Source organism: Schistocerca nitens, chromosome 11 (genome assembly GCF_023898315.1).
Source record: "Schistocerca nitens isolate TAMUIC-IGC-003100 chromosome 11, iqSchNite1.1, whole genome shotgun sequence".
In the NCBI taxonomy this organism is placed as follows: Eukaryota; Metazoa; Arthropoda; class Insecta; order Orthoptera; family Acrididae; genus Schistocerca; species Schistocerca nitens.
Genome location: NC_064624.1, coordinates 165,934,587 through 165,955,223, shown reverse-complemented (window position 1 = coordinate 165,955,223; position 20,637 = coordinate 165,934,587). Strand labels below are relative to the sequence as shown.

At 41.3% G+C, this 20,637-nt stretch overlaps 2 protein-coding genes across 2 annotated transcripts in view; one reads left to right on the top strand and one right to left on the bottom strand.

The window, feature by feature from the left end:
* Window positions 1-20,637, bottom strand: part of LOC126212605 (poly [ADP-ribose] polymerase tankyrase-1-like) — a 598,324-nt gene that overhangs the window by 294,720 nt on the left and 282,967 nt on the right. The gene's annotated exons all lie outside the window — the stretch shown is intronic.
* LOC126212744 (TD and POZ domain-containing protein 1-like) overlaps window positions 943-20,637 on the top strand; it is a 43,827-nt gene continuing 24,132 nt past the window's right edge. Inside the window, exon 1 of the mRNA XM_049940153.1 lies at window positions 943-1,003. The gene's annotated coding sequence lies outside the window, so the exon portion shown is untranslated. The remainder of the gene's footprint in view (window positions 1,004-20,637) is intronic.

Below are 20,637 nucleotides of genomic sequence, written 5' to 3'. Positions count from 1 at the left end.
ATCTTTGAATTCTAGAGAAAGCAAGACTCAGGAAAATGTTGAAAAAAATGTCTGTCATGCGAAATTGACGTAGAAATAATTAAAAACACAAAATGAAACAAAATGTCACTTCTGATTACGAAAAAGCCGGGGCATTTTGCCTCCCATTGGATAGTCAACGGGACACAGAACGAAAAAATGGCCACTCCCATTAAAGACGGGGCTTTTGGTGACGCTAGCCTAGGTCCTAGTGTGTACATGCCTTAAAATGGCTTCTACATGCGACACCTTATCGGAAAGACGAAAACCGAATTTCGCAAACTGCTTTTCGGTCTCGTGGTTACATGTTAAGGGCTGAAACGCATTTTCTGTCCAGTTAAATGTGGCACCAGGAAAAGAGCTGTTATGGTATCTGATTCAGTCTGTGCAACTGCTGTTCCTATGCACGTAGACGAGGTGTAAATAGTTGGTCTAATATTTCTACTTGTCCTTCAATGTACAAAAAGCCACTCCGTCCATATTACCTGAAAGTTTTTAAAAATAAGAAGAAACCTCTCAGCCCAAGCACGTTTCAAAACCGGATGTGTTTACATGGAAGCGAAAATCGATTGCGGAATTGGAAAACAGGCAACTAGAAGCGGTTTCCAAAAATCGATTTTTAAGGCTTTACATAACCACCCAGAAGCGGTATCGGGAAGTCGATATAAGAAAGTCGGTTTTTGGAACGCCATGCGAAGTGGGTGTGTGCTGCCAGCTGTATAGCGCGGTACGAGATAAACGGACTGTGGCGGGGGAGGAGGCAGGCGGCCCGGCAGTGCCGACACCGACGTAGACGCCCCGCTGGCTCTGCTGCAGCCGTTCCCTCGCCTGCCGCGCGAGCTGGCAACGCCGACCCGTGACGTCAGAGATGGGTGGGGGCAGCCGCGCGTCCCGGCTGTCGGTGCGGCCCAGTTGTGACGCAGCAGCCGTACGGAGAGCAGTCCGCCGCCAGAGCATCTCTTCTCCGCGAGAGTACCAGAGGAAGGTAAGGCGGGCAGCTGGCCTGTGCCGGAATTTCAGGGAGCTGTGGATGTTGTTCTGCACGCTTTTGTCTGGTTTGTCGCCTAACTCACGGCAGACCTGCTCCTAATCCATTGTCGTACTTTAATTACAAAATACAATTGTTGCGAACAAACGAATGGCGAATAGTGTTAAATTTCACTGTCGAGTGTTTAATAATTCGCTGCTTGTTATTTGTCGTAATGCTACAGTCATCTGATCGCTGAAAGCTTGCAATAGAATAATGTGGAACGAACGGAAAATAGCGCCACATTCCGTCGGGCATTGTTTCGATGTGCCTGTAGTCCCTCGCAGGTATACGTTCTGGGTGTTCACAAATTTTTAAATTCAGATAAATGTGATAGCTAGAAATTAATAACGTCTGCTATCTAACAGCTATGCTCATTCATCAGCAGCTGTCCATAATAATAATAATAATAATAGTAATAATAGGCATCACTTCTCTGCAAAGAGGAAGAAATGGTTTTGTTGATTTTGTTGTTCTGTCCATAATTAAGTAGTTTATGGTAAGAACTGAATAATGTTTGAGCTTCCACTACCCTCCGTTTCGCGTTTTTAGTGTAACTTTGAGTTTTCGTGGTTTTGTATTTTTTCGGCAAGGTTCCTAATTCATGTGTTGTTGTTAACTAATAAACTTCTGGGCCGAAAATCGGGCGTTCTTACGTTGCATCCACTTCAAAACTTACGGTTATTATACACTTCCCTGTTCGCTTGTAGTCACGCTTGGTTTCGTCATTTTCTGTGACAACGGATTTCGTCTTAAATGCAGTAAATTCTTTTCGGCCAACTTTTTCCAGCTAATTTTCTTTTCTGTTAGCACTTAATACACGTTCAATAGAGTTCATGTTGCTACTCCACTGGAAAGCCGATTTGTACACAGTAGACGGCCAACTCCAGACATAAACAGCCGTTTGCGTAAATGATTAAATTCAGTTGGTACCATCTGCCGACAAGGTGACTTAACTAGACGACAAGTGAGGCGCTAAGAGCTGTAAGGGCCAAGAGCACTTAGTCTTCGACTCCCTATATTTAAGTGAATATCGGAGAAACCAATGACAGCTCTCAGTGAGTGTTCAGATATAAGTAAAATGTGGCCCTACAGTACAGATAAACTGACCCAACAGATGACAAAAGCATGAGTAAATGCTACTGTCTAACAATCGACGATTAGGTGCTTCATGGTTCTCAGCCCCACAAATGTATTACTGTACGGTAAATTCCAAAACATCTCGTTCAGAATCTCAGAAAATGTTTTTTTTCCCCTCTCAGTATAACATACGCTGATGTCCGATCTGATTTTACTATGTATAGTGTGTGTCTGTGGTGTATGCTGCCGCTAGCGGGATTTATGGCGAACGCAGATAAATTTGCTGCCTAGTGCTACGCATTGACGTAGCAGGTAATTGAGTGGTAAGGGCTAGCAGTGCACGCCGCGAACCGCGCACATTGTTCCTCAAACCCTATGTATTTGGCCGGTAGGGAATTAAACGTCACGCCAGTTGCGCATGTGCAGAAACTAAGGCCCTTTCCCACCAAAAAACCACGGGGCTGGGCCTCGGTTGCCGCGTGCGTCGCTCTTCGCACACGAACCGGTGCCGCGTCGCCAATCACAGAACGCGCTGAGCGTGACGTCAGTCACACAACCCCGGGCCACACGAACTTTCCCCGAAGCGCTCTGGCGTAGACGCGGCGGCCGGTATGAAACACTTACCATCCGATTTAAAGGAAACGGTTCGGTGAAAAAATTTTATTCTTCTGCGTCTTACGGCCTGATACCTTTTGTCGATAAAGAACTGAATTTCTTTTCGTTATTCGTCGTGGTTGCGTGCTCCATCGTATTTACGTAAACCATTACACGAATTTTTAATGAGCTTTCAGTGGTAAAACTCCATTGCGTGGGCTTTGCCTATAGTTCATTTGAGGTAATACATTATTGCGTATGAAATATAGTCAACATATCGAAATTGTTTCTGAAGTTGAGAGCAGAGCGGTAGCTATGACCGTTCTCGAGATATTCAGTGGTTCGTCGGCGGGTCGCCCGCCATGCGGCAGACACTTAGCCCTGCTCCTCGTCAACCACGTGGCTGTTATCGGCCCCAGATTTCCTAAACGGTTCAAGAAATGGAAAGATCTAATGAGTCCAATATTTCGTCGCATGATAAATATCCAAAATTTATTTACCTATCGAGATGTGAAGGTAAATACAGTTTTTCAGCATGGATCGATTTCATTTTTTAAACGGCATATGATAACAAGTGAAATGTTAATTGCAGTGACATGGAAGACTTTAATATTTACAATACTCTAAATTGACCTACAGAAGCTAAACAAACTAATTTGATTGCATGTCATAAGATGTAATTTGCTAAGTATCTACAGATGTTGATCGTTTCCTTTGGTAAGTAATGAATCCTTTTTTCTTGCTGCAGTGTACTTCATTTGCTAAAGACGCGTTTTGCCCTTTGCTTTAAGGCATCTTTGGTGGAATGTAGAATGATTCAGTTTGTTTTGACATGTGACGCTTCTGGATTATAAAAGTTAATCGTATTTTTGTGTGAAAAGGTAATTACTTAAACTTCAATAGTTTTTGGCGCAAATCTGCGTTTCTTCTCACCTGGTCAACACATTTTAGTGTTCACTCTTTTTTTCTCCTGTCAGTAGCTGTTGACATTTTACTAAAAGCTGTAATTTAAGGTCGTAACTACAGTGTGTTCAATTCATGTCTCCTGTTCTTTCGTTTATGTACATGCTGGCAACCTAACGAATTATATGCTGAAAACTAACGTTTGTTCTGTTCAGTGAGAGTTATAGAAAGTTGGAAGTGAATGCAATAATTGTCAAAGTGGTTGAAAAGTTTGGTGTGCAGCTGATTTCAGTTTTGGTTAAAGTGTTTTGTGGAGGACTTCATGTAAGAGTTATTCACTACTTACATTAATAGACACAATAGTAGAATAACATTTCAAAAGATGATGATTATCAGAATACAAACACCCAACCCCTTTGTCCCTACTCTTACATGAACCCTTCCAAAAGTTTTTATACAAAAAATCGAAAATCAGCTCAACATGAAAACTCTTAACTACGGTGTGGCAGATACTACATTCACATTCAACGTCCTACAACGCACCCTAACTAGACACACACACACACACACACACACACAAAGGGAACAGACTTCAGTTTCAGCATATACTTCGTTAGGTTGGCAACGTGTAGATAAACAAATCAGAGACATACATTGAACACACAGTAGTTCCGACTCTGAATCAATTTTTGGTAAAATATCCACCGCTAGTGAGAGAAGACTGTGCCCCACACCAAATGGCGCAAAAAATATTAAAATTGTAAAGACAGGGTGTATACGTGGACAAGGAAAAAAATTCCCGGTTTTTTCCCGGTTGAAAATACTTTTTCCGTGTTAAATGACAGTATACTTTGCCTCGGCACTGTAAAACTTATCAATCTTTAGAAAACGAAACCCAGGGGGAAAAAAACACATTTTGGAGAGATGTTTGATGTGCAGCAACATGTACGCTGCATTTCTTCGTTTTACAGAGGTATAAATTCGAATTCCACCAAACACTGCATGTTACTTTCCGAAGCAATGAAATTGCGACGCGCTTTTGTAAGCCAGTCATAGCTCCTGTCACGTGATCTCGGCAGCTGACGACAGGACAGGACACGTGACGTAGTCAGCCAATAGCAAGATCACTCTTAAGTAGCGCAAACACACAAAAAGAAAAGTTAATGTTAATTAAATGAAACAACAAGTTTACTGTTACCAGTCACCGTTTTATTTATTTCCACGACGCGTTTCGAAGGTTTAAACCTTCATCATCGGGTGGATTTACATTAGTAAGTATTACATTTGTGTGTGTGTTGTGTTACGATTTTTGGAGGAACTTGTGGCACTGCCTAGTGGAGAAACGAGACGCTATTTCAGAATATGGTTTAGGATTACTTTTGACGAAAAATTAAACTGATATCTAAAGGTAAACATTAAATAAGTAAACTACAGTGCCTTCAGTGATCACTGAACGTACTGTAGTTTACTTATTTAATGTTTACCTTTAGATATCAGTTTAATTTTTCGTCAAAAGTAATCCTAAACCATATTCTGAAATAGCGTCTCGTTTCTCCACTAGGCAGTGCCACAAGTTCCTCCAAAAATCGTAACACAACACACACACAAATGTAATACTTACTAATGTAAATCCACCCGATGATGGAGGTTTAAACCTTCGAAACGCGTCGTGGAAATAAATAAAACGGTGACTGGTAACAGTAAACTTGTTGTTTCATTTAATGTCAGTAACAGTCACGGTAAAGCCTAACCTAAAATGTTCGCATTTAAAGAAAAGTTATTGGTTTAAATTAATATACATAGTCCTGCTAGAAGGAAAACAAAGCTTTCACAAATAATATTGGTCTCGAAGATTAATAAGCTGCAAGAGAAGCTAAGCTTCCACATATAATGCTGATCATTTTGCGCGTGTTACTTTAAGGTACATCACACAAATGTGCCAGTAAAATTTTTAATAACGACGTAAATGTCTGATCTTTCGGGCTCGAAATTCTTCTAGATGGTTGTCCTCAGAGTTGATTTTTAAATGAGTCAAACGCTCTGTGATTTAAGAAATTCATCGTAATTCTCGCACATAGTTCATCTTGCGTAAAAGTACATTTAACAATTTTCAAATCACCATTCGCAATATTTTCCCGTGACCTGTTAGGAATTGGTTCGTTTCAGCAGTTGCCAGAGAGCGCCAGATAACAGGCGTCACTGCGCCTGCGCAACTACAATGACGCAGGATGCCCGCATGTAAAATATTAAAACATCTTGCATTATGTCATAAAAGAAACAAGACATCAAAGGATACTTCAGGAGCATCGGAATTTCGTGAACTATGCTAAAATGCATAATTCGGCTTAAAGTGCACAGTCGTATGTCCAGATTCGGATGTAAATTTTCTTGAGTACCACTACTGTATTATCTCATGTTTGGTTCTTTATTATGGCATAATGCCATACGAGATAGAAGATCGAAAACGTGCACTTGAAATGCAGCGAACAGTTGAAACTAGCCAAGAATGTGAAATTTAACACTTCGTTTCAAATAAATTGACTGCCTCAGCGCAAAATATTAATAAAAGCCAAATCTCTTTAGCAAAAAGACAAAAATGACTTAATTGTTCTGCAAGGTGGTTAATGCTTGACTGTCAGAAAGGTGGAAATAAAACGCTTAACTAACAACATATTTTAGCCTTGCGTAATTATGCGAACATATTTTAATTCATTTGGTAGCTCCCGGCCACAGAAATCCGTTTTGTTTTCATTTAATGTGAGAGCAATAAACGAAGAGGAAAGTGTGAAATCACTTAACGTAAACACAGGTCGCGTGGAGACTACCCACCTCACCACTACAACTCAGACTGCTCTGTGCATCAGCCCTGTATCTAAGATATTTCCGAACCGGAGCAATTTAGATAGTGGCGCCCAGCCACACATCTGTAGCCAGAAGCAGGAGAAGCTACTACTCATAGGCGACTCAACTGCGCATGCGCAAGAGCCCGCCTGGAACTGCTCACGTGAATCAAATGTAAACAGCTGTCATGTCACGCGCGTCGGAGGCAATTTGTTGTTAGGAAGCACTGCATATTCTTCCTAAAGCCTTCGACACACTTTGGTTGGCAGACGCTTGTATGAGCGCTGTGTTTTGTTGTAAGTGGCGCATTTCCTTTGCGACTTGAGTTTTATTTTCGTTTTTTCTCTCGTTCATGTTTTTTTGCTGCAGCATTATTATGAAGCGGGATACAGTAATATCCTTCGTCAGAGTATTACCAGTCAAAATCACAAAAATTTAACTGGTAACTAAAACGAGGAAAAGTTCCCGGAATTCTAGAAAATTCCCGGGTTTTTCCCGGATGTCCCGGGTCGTATACACCCTGAAAGAAAAAAATTAACGTGAATATGTGCTGATGTCGATGCTTTCACTCAGTTCATACTCTGTAGAAATCAAACCTGCATTTGGATCGGACTTCCTTAACTCTTGTGGATGAAGGTGTGCAGTATACTGCTGCATCCATTTTCAATAAGCTACCACTCGAATTCAAAAATCTTAGTAGTACATCACGCGCTTTCAAATCGAAATTAAAGTGTTTCCTCATGGGTCCAGTCCTTCTATTCTGTCGAAGATTTCCTTGAAAAATTAAGGTGATTGTTGTTGTATTGTTGATTGACTTTATGGATTGACTTTTTCGCGTTCGTTAACATCTTATTTTTGTCATAACTTTTATGTTGTAATTTCATGTACTGACAGGCTCCATGACCTTGGAGATGTGCTCCTCAATTTGGCCCTACGGAGCTTGACGTGTAAACAAAAAATAAAAAAATAAGAAAATATGTCTGTGTACTGCCAGTGCATTCTAAAGTCATGGATAATACGTAACCATTCATTGTTCGTTGTTTCATGAAGGAATACATGTCTACAAATGGCAGAGTGGCCAGAATGGTTATTAACCTGTGTGTGTGTGTGTGTGTGTGTGTGTGTGTGTGTGTACGACCTGGGAGATCAGGGAAAAATCCGGGAATTTTTTCATCCGGGAGAAAACCGGGGAAAACCCGGAAATATTTTAGAATTGCGGGAATTTTTCATTGTTTTAGTTTTCAGTCAAATTTTTATAACTTCGATTGGTAAGAACCAGCGCTCTAACAAAGGCTATTGCTGTATCTCGCTACTGCAGAATAATACTGCAGCAATAAAACGTGAACGAGAGAATAGAAAACGAAAATAACACTAGAGTTGCGAAGGAAATGCGCCATGTACAACATAAAAACACAGTGCTCATACAAGCGTCTGCCAATAGCAAAATGTGTGAAAGGCTTTAGGAAGACCTCGTGACGACAAATTGCTTCCGATGAGCGTGACGTCACAACTGCTTAAGTTAGATTCTTTTGAGCAGTTGCGAGCGAGCTCAAACGCAGTGGAGTCGCGTATGAGCAGTACCTTCTCCCGTTTGTGGTTACAGAAGTGTGGCAGTTAGTTGTATGAGCAATAGCAGCAAGCAGCCAGGTGCTACCCGGAAAAATATCACTGACGCGCCTAACCTGGCACATTCACGCATGCGTAAAAACAGGCCCGGGTCTAGGGGACGAGTGGCAAACCAAGGTATCTGTCCCGGCCAGCTATTTCGGGGGGGGAGGGGGGGGGGGTAAAATTCATATTCTTGACAAAAAAGACATCGTTTCTCAAAGCGCCTAGCATCCAGCGCACGTTGGTCTATCGAGTCTTCATATGATTTTGAAACGCATCAATGTAGGATTTTGAACATTTTTGAACAAAAAAGTCGATTTCTGAATGAATCATAAGTTGAATTTTTGTATGCGTGCGTAGTTTACGTGATGTGTATGCCAGGGAAATCCCCGTCGCATCTGGAAATAAACTTTCCTGCAGACAAAAGGGGACAGGGCTACACAAGCTGAGCCGAACAAAGCCGAACGGGTGAATGCCAATCGCTGTTTATATGGTTGACTAGGATTGCGAATGATAAGCGTTGTTACAATTACTAGCGAAATCCGTAGGCTGAGACTGCCACAGTGGAAATAAACGAGTAACAGGAATAAGAGGTAAGAAAGATTACTTACTATCTTCTCAGTGTATCCATGAAAAGGAAATTTTAACAGGAAAGTTTTGGCCAGACCGTTACACTAGTAAGGGCGAGTCGTACAGTCCCCGGATAGCAGCCGCTAAAAGCTGTATTCTGGTAGTGGCGCGGAAAACGCGTTGTACGAACGCGTAATAAACGCCAAACCGGAGAATAAACGTGGGATAACTAAACCGGTGATTGCGGTAGGGTTAGTGAAGTTAACCGGAGAATAATTTTTGACACTGGCAGGAATAGTTACAAAATAGTGATAACAAGGTGGTTCATTCGGACGAGGAAGGAGAAGAAACGGGGACATCACTCATATTACGGAAAAATATGACGATTCCAAATTTATATCAAGATTCGTACTACTACTATTCGATCTCATGCTTGAGAAGCTAGAGAGTGTGATTGAAATGTGTAACTGTTTCCTAACACAAAAACGTTTTGCTTGTGGGGGCCTAATAACGAATTTGGTACTTTGTGAATTATATTATGTGGTGTTATAAAAAAATGCCAAAACATCTTGTTTATTTGGTGTGTGTAAAAAACTGCTGCAATATTATGCAGGCCTATTTATTCTAGAAGACAGTGACAAAATTCGCGTAATCTGATCGAGAAACCACACCAGTCTTGGTTACTATTTGTATTAACAACTTTTTCAGTACGAGACAGCGACATGTTTTCTCATGTAGCAAAACGTTTGACTAACTTTGATGAGGGAATAGATTCTTTCCCAGAAAAGACAGCACGCCATGTAAAGCTGTAGCAGGAGTAGGGAGAAAAATGCTAGGCCTTAGGTATTGAAGAAATGTGTACTGTCATGCTTGTCTCTTGTATTTCCTGGTTTTATGTATCCTATATATAATTTTGTCACAAACAGCAAGTTGTTAGCTAATAAGCAATAAAGAGTGCAAATTTTGTAGAGAGTTCTTGTTCTTCGGGTTACAAATAATACCATCCAATATTAATTCAGAGTTTTTTTTTAGGAGGGGCAGGTGAGACAGCGCAGGACAATTTAATTTCCACTGTCTTGAATATAGTTTGATGGCTTCCATTACACAATATTCCGCGTTTGAATTTCACAGAGCGAAATACTGTGACGAGCGATAGAAAAATGCTGTGTGAAGAGGCGTGGCATTGCACTTTAGCACACTTCTGACCAAATAACGTGTCTCACATTTCCTCGAACACGTGTGTTTTATGGATCAGACCCTTCAGAAAGATGTGCGCTACAAAATGAACATACTTTTTGAAAATATGAAAAAAACTCTTGTATTACCCCGGTTCGGAAATACCGTAGATACAGGGGCTATGCACAGAGAAGTCTTGAGTTGTGGTGGAGAGGTGGGTAGTCTCCACGTGGCTCATGTTTACGTTTTAGTGATTTTGCTGTTGCCTCTTCGTCTATTCCTCTCGCGTCAAATGAAAACAAAACGGATTTTTTCTGTGCCCGGGAGCTATCAAGTGAAATAAAATATTCACATAATTACGGAAGGCTAAAATTTATTACTTTCAGACTATTTTGTTTTCACCTTTGACAGTCAACCATTAATCGCCTTGCAGAACAATGAAGTTACTTTTGTCGGTTTGCGAAAGAAATTTGGCTTTATTAACCTTTCCGGCAGAGGCAGTTAACTTATTTGAAACGAAGTGTTTATTTCCACATTATTAGCTAGCTTAAACTGTTCGCTGAATTTAAAGTCCACAATTTCATCTTCTAGCACGTTTGGCATTATGCCATAATAAAGAACCAAACATGAGATGATACAGTACCGGTACTCCAAAAAATTTTCATCTGAATCAGGACATGCAAATGTGCACTACAAGCCGAATTATGCATTTTAGTATGGTGCACGAAATTCCCATGCTCTTGGAGTATTCTCTAATGCCTTTTTTTCTTTTATGACATAATGTAAGATCTTTCAATGTTTTACACATACGAACATTCGGGCTTCCTGCGTCATCGTAGCTGCGCAAGCGCGGCGACGCCTCTTACCTGTCGCTCTCTGGCAACTGCTGAAACGATCCTATTTCTAACAGGTCGCGGGAAAATAATGCGAATGATTGTTTGAAGAGAGTTACTTCATAGTACATTTCCTTTCACGCAAGGTGATTTATGTGCGAGAATGTACGATGGATTTCTTAAATCACGGAGCATTTGATCTCATTTAAAAATCAACCGTTTCAGGACGACCATTCAGAATAATTTAGAGCCCAGAAGATCAGACATTTATGTCGTTGTTACAAATTTTACTGGCCCGTTTGTGTAGTGTATCTTAAAAGTGACACGCGCAAAAAAAGAAAGAAAAAAAAGAAAATAAACATATGTAAAGGTTTAACTTCTCTTGCAGTTTATTAATCTTCGACACTAATATGTGAAAGCTTTCCTTTTCTTGTAGCAACGCTATGTATGTTAGTTTAAACCATGAACGTTTCGTGTTTGTGTGTGTTCGCGCTACTTGACAGTAATGTTCCTGTTGGCTGCCTACACCGCTGTAAATTTTGTGAACATGCACATCTGTATTCATTGACAGTTGTGGACTGCACTATTTATGTGAAGTTATTCGTGTGTCTGGCACCAGTGCAGATACAGATTCGTACAGAAGTTCGATAGGAAGATTGTCCTGTGCTCTGAATATCCACTACATCGACTGGCGAGATCACGTGGCATGATCTATGACTGGCTTTGAAAACGCATCGCAATCTCGATTTCAATGCTTCAGAAAGTAACATGCGGTGTTTGGTGGCATTCGAATTGATACTTTCGTAACACGAAAATATACAGTGTACATATTGCTGCGCATCAACCATCTTTCCCAATAAGTGTTTTTTTCCCTGAATTTCGTTTCCTAAAGTGCTGGGAAATTCTACGCCGGTGTATAAAACCACAACCATTCAAAGGATTGATAAGTTTTACAGTTTCGAGGAATAGTATGTCACTTAACACGGAAAAAGTGTATTTTCACCCGGGAGAAAGTTTTCTTTTTACCGGAAAACCCGGGAATTCTTCTTCCTTGTGCACGTATACACCCTGTAATAACCATCATCATTTGCTGACAGTCGCCATAAGAAAACTGCGTTAAAGTCGTAACTTTTCCCTAACATAAGGCTGTTTGCAGAAACTAATACAGATCTATACACGAGTAAATCACAAGTATATGTGCTGGAGGTTACATTAAACAAATATTCTGGCAATAAATACGCAACTAACGTACGCAATGAAAAGTGATGTTATTTCCTGTTGGGCCTCATTAATAAGAAAAACAATTCGTCTGTGTGTTGATAGTGTTCCACAGTAGTCTATCCTCTGCAGGCCTCTTCATTGCCACGTAATTACTTCATCCTACATCCATTCTAATCTGCTTACCAGTGGCAAGCCTCGGTCTTTCCCTACAATTAAGCCTCCATTACAAAACTGACGATTCCTTGATGCTTCATAATATGCCCTGTCAACCAACTCCTCTTGTAGACAAGTTGTACCATAATTTCCTCTTCCTCCTCTATTTAATCCAGTAACTCTTCTTTAGTTATACGATCTTCGTATCTAATCTTCAGCATTCTTATTTATTATCACGTTTAGAAAGCGTCCGTTGTCTTCTTGACAGAACTGTTCATCGTCCATGTTTCACTTACATAGCTGAAAGAGGCTACGCTCCACACAAATACCATTATGAAATACCTCTCAACCATTAAAATTTATTCGATGTGGACAAATGTTCCTTTTTCAGAAACGCTTTTCTTGCTACTGACAGTGTGCATTTTGTATCCTCTCTACTCCTGCTTTCTCAATAACTGCTTCCCTTCAAAGTCATTGGAGTTTGGTTTCTTTACAAGCTGTAGATAATCTTGCGTCCCTGTTTTTTTACCACGGATACCTCCGGAGCTTCAAAGAGTGTCTTTCAGTTAATTTTGTCAAAACCTGTCTCTAAATATGCAAATGCTATAAACACAAGTTTGCCTTTCTTCAGTCTGTCTAATTAGCTAAGTGGTAGGATCAGTATTGTCTCTCGTGTTCAGAGATTTTACAGGAATCTAACATGGCGTTCATATCAGTTCGTATAGCCCCTCTCCTCTCTACATATTCCTTCCACCATATATCCTTCTCTTATTTGCTTAGTTCTGGGTACCCAAATGAGCTTTCGGCAGTTGCTTCTCCTTTGAGCAAAGTTTTCTTTCTTATTTAATGTCGGCACCGAAGTTTTCCAAGTACAAAATCGCGTTTGCGATTTTCGACTCTGTCAGCGTATTTTTAGACATCTCTGTTCCCCATGGTCTACTTTATTTGCTACGTTTTTCTATTTTTTTTCTATTAAACATTCGTGTTTTATCCAAAGATTTCAACTGTACCTTTTTCCGATTAACATTCTCTGCTGCATTCACCACTTCTTCTCTCAATGAAGATATCTATTCGTATTGTAATCGATTTTTCCTCTGTTTCAATCAGCCGTTGCCTGTAACATTAACGAAAACTCTGCGCCTTAACTTATTCAGGTTCCACGTCCTTAATCTGCTTCCGTTTACTGTCACTTTGCGTAGTTGTAAACTGCAGTCTGTAACCAATAAATTATCGTCTGTGTAAGTCTGTACCAGGAAATGGCTTACAGTTTAAAATCTGGTTCGAAAACTCTGTTCCAAGGCCGGCCGCGGTTGCCAAGCGGCTCTAGGCACTTCATTCCGGAACCTCGCAACTGCTACGGTCGCAGGTTCGAATCCTGCCTAGGGCATGGATGTGTGTGATGTCCTTAGGTTAGGTTTAAGTAGTTCTAAGTTCTAGGGGACTGATGACCTCAGATGTTAAGCCCCATAGTGCTCGGAGCCATTTAAACCATTTTTTTCTGTTCCAAGTATGTATTATTCTTTCATGGTTATCGAGCAAAGTGTTTGCGGTCATTAGCGTTATTTCTATCTTTGTAATGATATCAACGTTAATGACAATTTGGAGACGGAGCTGAATGTTGTGGTTCTCTTCATTGGTAGTTGAAACAGCCAACTCACGCTACTGTCAAGTAGTAAATGCGAGGGCAATCGTAGCATGCTTTCGACTGCGATAGTAAACGCAAATTACGAGTGTATCATTGTAGACTTCGGAAGCAATTGCCGGATATCTGGTGGTGGTGCTGTTACAGTGAAACACCCAAATCTGGAGAATGTCGACTTTCACCGGTGACTGTCGACTTTCACGTAGTCGCTTAGTGATGTCCGAAATATTTGCTGAACACCCTTATTTCTGACTTAAACCGGTAAATGTTGACATTCACCGTGCACTAATGGTGAAAGTTGAACATGTTGGAGATTTATATTTTCTTCTCCATAATTCAGTCGCTATAAAACGTCACAAGTGTGACGTAACTTTTTCGCCTCTTTCTGAAAGGAATGACCAAGAACTTAAAATACACAGTACATTCTACATGAGAAAAGAAAACAATAGTTATAAAAATTACTTAATTATATGATTCAAATCTTATTTATTGCAACGACTTGAACTATTATGACACTTTGAATTGCACAAGAGCCCCTTGCTTTTACAACTGCATTTGTTTGTGGAACTCTTCCTTTTGCAACGACGCCTTGTATAGCGTTGTCCCCCGCTTCTAGAATTAGCTGCAGCTGCATCTCCCAGCGACATTTATTGAAAAGAAATCTCATCAATGGAAAGTAACTTTTGTCTACAAATTACGAACTGATTGCGTGTGTAAAGCTGCATGAAGGTACCATTTTTATTTGCCAGTTTATAGAAGTGGGAGTCTTCTATTCCCACAACAACCGCTAACACATTTCGGCTATCTGTGCGACCACGGTCGACATCAGGGCCTCGTATTCGTACGTTATCACCAATTTAAGCAGGAGGAAATTGTTTTTGTGAGGTTCGTAACATCTTTGTTGCTTGCAGTAGAAGATTTTCTTTCGCGGCCGCTCGTTTTGTAGAAATCAACTCGTGTTTTTCAGACAGAATTCGATGTGAAGACGTTGTAGGTTGTAGGTCCTCTTCAATATTTTTCTTTGGAATGTGGTTTTCGGTATGACCACAGGTCAAGTTTTTTTATGTAAGCATTAACAGCTTCTTCAAGCTATCTTTCGGTTTCAGAAGTATTGGCACTTTCTTAGAGTTCTTCAGTTTCAATATTTGCTATGTGTTCGCCAGGCAAAAAAGACGATGCTATGCGTCTTCTTGTTTTAACGCCAAACATGGCTTCATAAGGACTTTGGTGTATTCCTTCGTGGTATGTAGTGTTCTTGGCAAATTGAACAAAGGATAAACCATGTGACCATTTATTTGTGTCGTTACCGTTCATCTATGCAGTTAGCGTATTCCGTGTATCCTGAATGGCCCTTTCAACTGAGTCTTGTTTGACTGTGACGAGGCTTTCCATGAACTATTTTAACATCTTTCCACATAGCGCGTATTTCGGATATGACTTGATTACTAAATTCTCTACCATTATCTGACTGCAATATTGCTGGTGCGCCAAATGTTAAAAATATTCAAAGAACGTGATGCGCTACTTCTTCAGCTCCTTTAGTTTTCAAAGGTCGTAGATGGACAAACTTAGTTAAATGATCTTGACACCATGTGGTAGTATCAACTGCAAATTTCGTAAACGGTTCAGAAATCGAAAAGTGTTGTTTTGCAAATGATAACTTGTAAAAAGTCATGTATTTCGTCACATGATCAATATCCTAAATCTGTTTATCTACCGAGTTATGAAAGAAACTACAGTTTTTCGGAAGGGATAGATGAATTTTTTTAAACGGCATTTAATAGCATGTGGAATGAGAAGTTAAACCGAGAATAATTTACTGGTATGTCATAAGATGAAATTTGCTAAGTATCTACAGCTATTGATTATTTCCTTTGGAAGTAACAAACGTTTTTTTTTTCTTTATATAGTGTACTTTATTGGTTCAAGACGCATTTTGCCTTTTACTTTAAGGCATCTTCGATGGAATCTAGAATGATTCAGTTTTGTTTTGATATGTGATACTTGCACATTATAGAATAGTTCACATCTTTTTTTACGTGAATGACTGATTACTTACAGTGAATAGAGTTTTTGGCGGACATATACGTTTCTCCTCACCTGGTCACATGCTGGAGGTTGAACTAAAACTTAGATTATGGAACATAAGCACATTTTAATGTTCGCTCTTTTTTTCTTTTGTCACTAGCAGTAGGCGTTTTACCGAAAACACTGATTTGAAGTCGTAACTACAGTGTGTTGACCTCATGTCCCTTCCTGTCTGGTTTGTTTATGTACATGTTGCCAACCTGCAGAATTATCTGCTGAAAACTGTTTGTTTATTTTTGTTCTCCTTATATCTGTATGTGTGTGTGGCTAGCCAGTGATAGTTATAGAAAGTTGAAAGTGAATCCAGTAGTTGTCAGACAGTGGTTGAAAGATTTGGTGTTCAGCTGATTTCAGTTTTGGTTTAAATGTTTTGTGGAGGAGTGCATGGAAGAGTAAATTCACTGCTTACATTAATAGATAGTATTTCAACAGATGATTATTATGAGAATACTATCACCCAACCCCTTTGTCCTCATTCTTTGACGCCCCATAATACGTCCTGTCAACTAACCCCTATTGTTGTCAAAGTTGTGCCGTAATTTCCTCTTCCTCCTCTATTTAATTCCGTAACTCTCCTTTAGTCACACGATCCTCATATCTAATCTTCAGCATTCTTATTGATCACCACGTATTGAAAGCGTCCATTGTCTTCTTGACAGAACTGTTCATCGTCCACGTTTCAGTTACATACAAGGCTGCACTCTACACAAATACCTTTGTAAAATAGTATCCAACCATTAGAATTTATATTCGATGTGAACAAATTTTCTTTTTCAGAACGCTTACCTTACTATTGACAGTCTTCAGTCAGGTTTGCGTCTGCACCAGGAAATGCCTTACAATTTAAAATCCGGTTTCGAAACTCTGTTCCAAATATATATTCTTTCATGATTCTCAAGCAAGGTGCTGGCGATGATTACATTATGCTCTGTGGGAAGTTCTATCAGGTGGCCTCCACTTTCATCCCTTCCACCTAGCCTTTGTGTTCTTACTGTTTTCGTGTACCTGCTACCGTATCACATTTTAAATTTTTGTCTCGCTTAACTATCTGAATAATCTCTTTTATCGTTCATTGTTTCAATGTGTTAGGGGATAGTGAACAATCGTGAACGGTAGTCAGGAAATCTGTTTATGTTGAAACAAGAAAACATGAATAATGAAATATCTGAAAGAGTACATTGTACAGAAAATGAAAAATTGGTATGTCTTCACCCAACTTCGTCTTTCCTTCATGTAGGTGTAAGATAAAGTTATTCAAACAGACCGGTCGTTTCGGTGGGTCCCAGCCCGTACCTCAGTGGCTGTCCGTCATTGGCTACCGCTAGCGTCTGCCGCTTCCAGGTGGGAACGCCAATTCCGCGAGCCGCCGCGTCAAAGCGGAAAAGGCTTGCCGCTGCCGTTGCCGCACGACGCGCTGCCGCGCTCTAGTGGGAACCGGCCTTTAACACGTCCGCAGCAGCCACAGCGGTTCGAGGCTGCCGCCAATGCACACCGTCTCCACACTGACCGAAGTTCGTAACGTGGAATGTAAACACTGAACGCAATTAACGTTTACCCTCTCATGTGGAAATTAAAATGAGATTTTTAATGGTTTGTTCATTGTTACTGTTCCCCATGTCCTCAAAAATGTTTCATTGCCCTACCATGGCTCACTTCTCATGGGAGCTCTCTCGTGCGGTGAGTGTAACTACACAACTACACCCCCCCCCCCCCCCCCGCCCCACCACACACACCAAAAGTGTAGCGGTTCCCAGAACTCCTGAAGATAGACGTTCACTGTGGATATCGTATCACAGACACAGTCCCTTTGACTGTTCAGAGACGTCACCGAACCCATCCAGAAATGTAAACAACGATGCATGAGCAGCGCCTATTAGACGGAGCGGGTCCGACAGCCAATCCGTTCCAGCCATTCCACCTGGAAGGAGGTACACGGCTCGTGTTGTATGTAGTTTCCCTTTGTGCTGGGAAGGGCTCTCAACAAGGGAAGTGTCCAGGCGTCTCGAAGTGAACCAAAGCGACGTTGTTCCGACATGGGGGGGGGGGGAGAGAGAGACAGAGGAGGGGGGGGGGGGGAACTGTCTATGACATGCCTCGCTCAGGCCGCAGTGGATGAGCACTGCCTACAGATTATGCGTCGGAATGACTCTGACAGCAACGCCACCATGTTGAATAATGCTTTTCGTGCAGCCACAGGACGTCGTGTTAAGACGCAAACTGAGTGCAATAGGCTGCATGATGCGCAACTTCACTCCCGACGTCCATGCCAAGGTCTTTCTTGGCAACCACGAGACCGTGCAGCGTGGAACATATGGGCCCGACAACATGCCGAATGGACCACTCGTGATTGGCATCACGTTCTCTTCACCGATGAGTGTCGCATATGCCTTCAATCAGACAATTGCCCGAGACGTGTTTGGAGACAACCCGATCAGTCTGAACGCCTTAGACACACTGTACAGCGAGTGCAGCAAGGTGGAGGTTCGCTGCTGTTATGGGGTGGCATTATGTGGTGGGCCGACCGACGTATGCCGCTGGTGGTCACGGAAGGCACCGTAACGGCTGTAAGATACGTGAATGCCATCCTCCGACCGATAGTGCAACCATTTCGGTAGCTTATTGGCGAGGCATTCGTCTTGATGGACGACAATTCGCGCCCCCATCGTGCAGATATTGTGAATGACTTCCATCAGGATAATGACATTGCTCGACTAGCGGCGAACACATTCTCCAGACATGAACCCTACAAAACATGCCTGGGACAGACTGAAAAGGGCTGTTTACGGACGACGTAAACCACCAACCACTCTGACGGAGCTATGCCGAATCGCCATAGAGGGACCATCTCGACCAACAGTGCCTTGATCAACTTGTGGATAGTATACCACGACGAATACAGGCATGCATCAATACAAGAGGACGTGCTACTGGGTATTGGAGGTATTAAAATCTGGACCACCACCTCTGAATGTCTCGCTGTGTGGTGGTACATCACGCAATGTGTGGCTTTCGTGAGCAATAAAAAGGACGGAAATGATGTTCATGTTGCTGTCTATTCCATTTTTCTGTACAGGTTCCAGAACTCGCGAAACCCAGGTGAGGCTAGACTACTTTTGGTGGTGTGTGGGTGCGCACTTCAAATAACTGACATCGGCAGTTGAATCAAGATTATTTCTTGAGATTAACGATTCTTCCCTTTGACTTTTATTGAAGTTAGAATTTTGCCTCGTGTAGGTTTTTCAGAGGCATTTATTATACAGAGAAACTTACGACCAAAACGTCTGTGGCTAAAAAGTGAGTAGAATGGGAAAGCAGTCCAAGTAGCAAATTTTTGCATTTTATTTATTTGATGACTAATTTCGGGCCGAGACCCATTTTCAAATCATAGCATTTACGAACATGTCAATGTTCGTAGTACATTTTTGAAACGTTCGGAAATGTCATTTCCGATTATGTTACGACGATTTCAAAATGCGTGTCGGCCCGAAACTGGTCATCGAATGAATAAAAAGTAAAAATTTGCAACTTGGACTGTTTTTTTTATGCTACTGATGAATTGTAGTTGTTGCCCTAAGGTACTGCAACATGTTGGAAGTTCGCAAAAGAAAATGTGTTTGTAAGGTACAGTAGCTGCTGTTAATTTTTTCCAGAGGAAAACTGTTTCTCACATGTATAACACTCCAGAATGATTGCAGCTTGCCGTACTTCAGACATTTCTTGGGTGATTTGGTAAATGTAATTGATACCTCTTGACTAGCTTTTTCCACTCAACTGCTTAGTCATTCGACGGCTCTTCACTGATGAGGGATCTTTGAGCCACGAACAGGTTTTAAGCAGTCCTTTAAGGACTGCATGGTTTTCGGAGGTTGGTGGTTAGAGTGGGGAAGCAGAGCGACTTTGCCAGAGGACAGGAGAATCTCAGTGTGTCTTTTTCAGCAGGAAGGCCGTCCTGGTTTTTAACCGGGCGAAGTGTCTCATATGTTACCTACAATGCAATAGTGCTGCACAATCGCAGTTCCCCGACTAAGTGCATAATGAAACTCAATCGTATGTGTCAGTATGGGCACTGACTCTGTTGTGAGTAATTCTGCCCATTGATCACTTTACGATGTCTCCATACAGGGAAAAAACCAAATGACGAAAACTGAAGTTTGGTAGACACACAGCCGTCCATTTATGTAACCTCACAGTTGCATTTGTGTGCACTGATTATCTGATGACGTTCAGAGGGAGCACATGGTCGTAATAAGGACTGAAAAAGCCACACACTAGGGCTTTCTTACAGTATTTAACGACCTGTAAGTTCTGAATTTTCCTTCCAGCTCTGGAGGAAGTTTCAGTACAGTAATGCAAAGTCTATAGTTACCGCAGATGGACGATGTATTGCTCATAATTACGGACTCGTTATGTATTACCCGAGTTGCTTACGTGTGAGAGCAGCAAGGCCCAATCAGTTACAGTCCCTTAAAAGATAGTGTGATTCTTCCTCCTCCCAAACTGAGTCTCACTTATCTACACCCTTGAAACGACTGTAAAGTGCATGGCAGTGGGTACATCCATCGTATCACTTACTAGGACTTTCTCATGGTCCATTCACGTTCAGGGGTGTGTGAAGAATCATTAAAGTGCCTCTGTGTGTGTGCAGTAATCAGTCTTAACTTGTCTTCGTGATCTGTGCGAGAGCAATACGAATGGAGTTGTGATGTATTCGCAGAGTCAGGATTTGACGTTGGCTCTACAGACTTTCTAATGTGGTTTTATGGAATATTGTCTCCTCCAGAAATCACCTGCACTCACTGCAGTCCTTAGCTCCTCGAAAAGCATGCAGAATGGCAAATTTTTTGGGCTGATTTAACAATTGCGGCATTCCAATAAACCTTGAA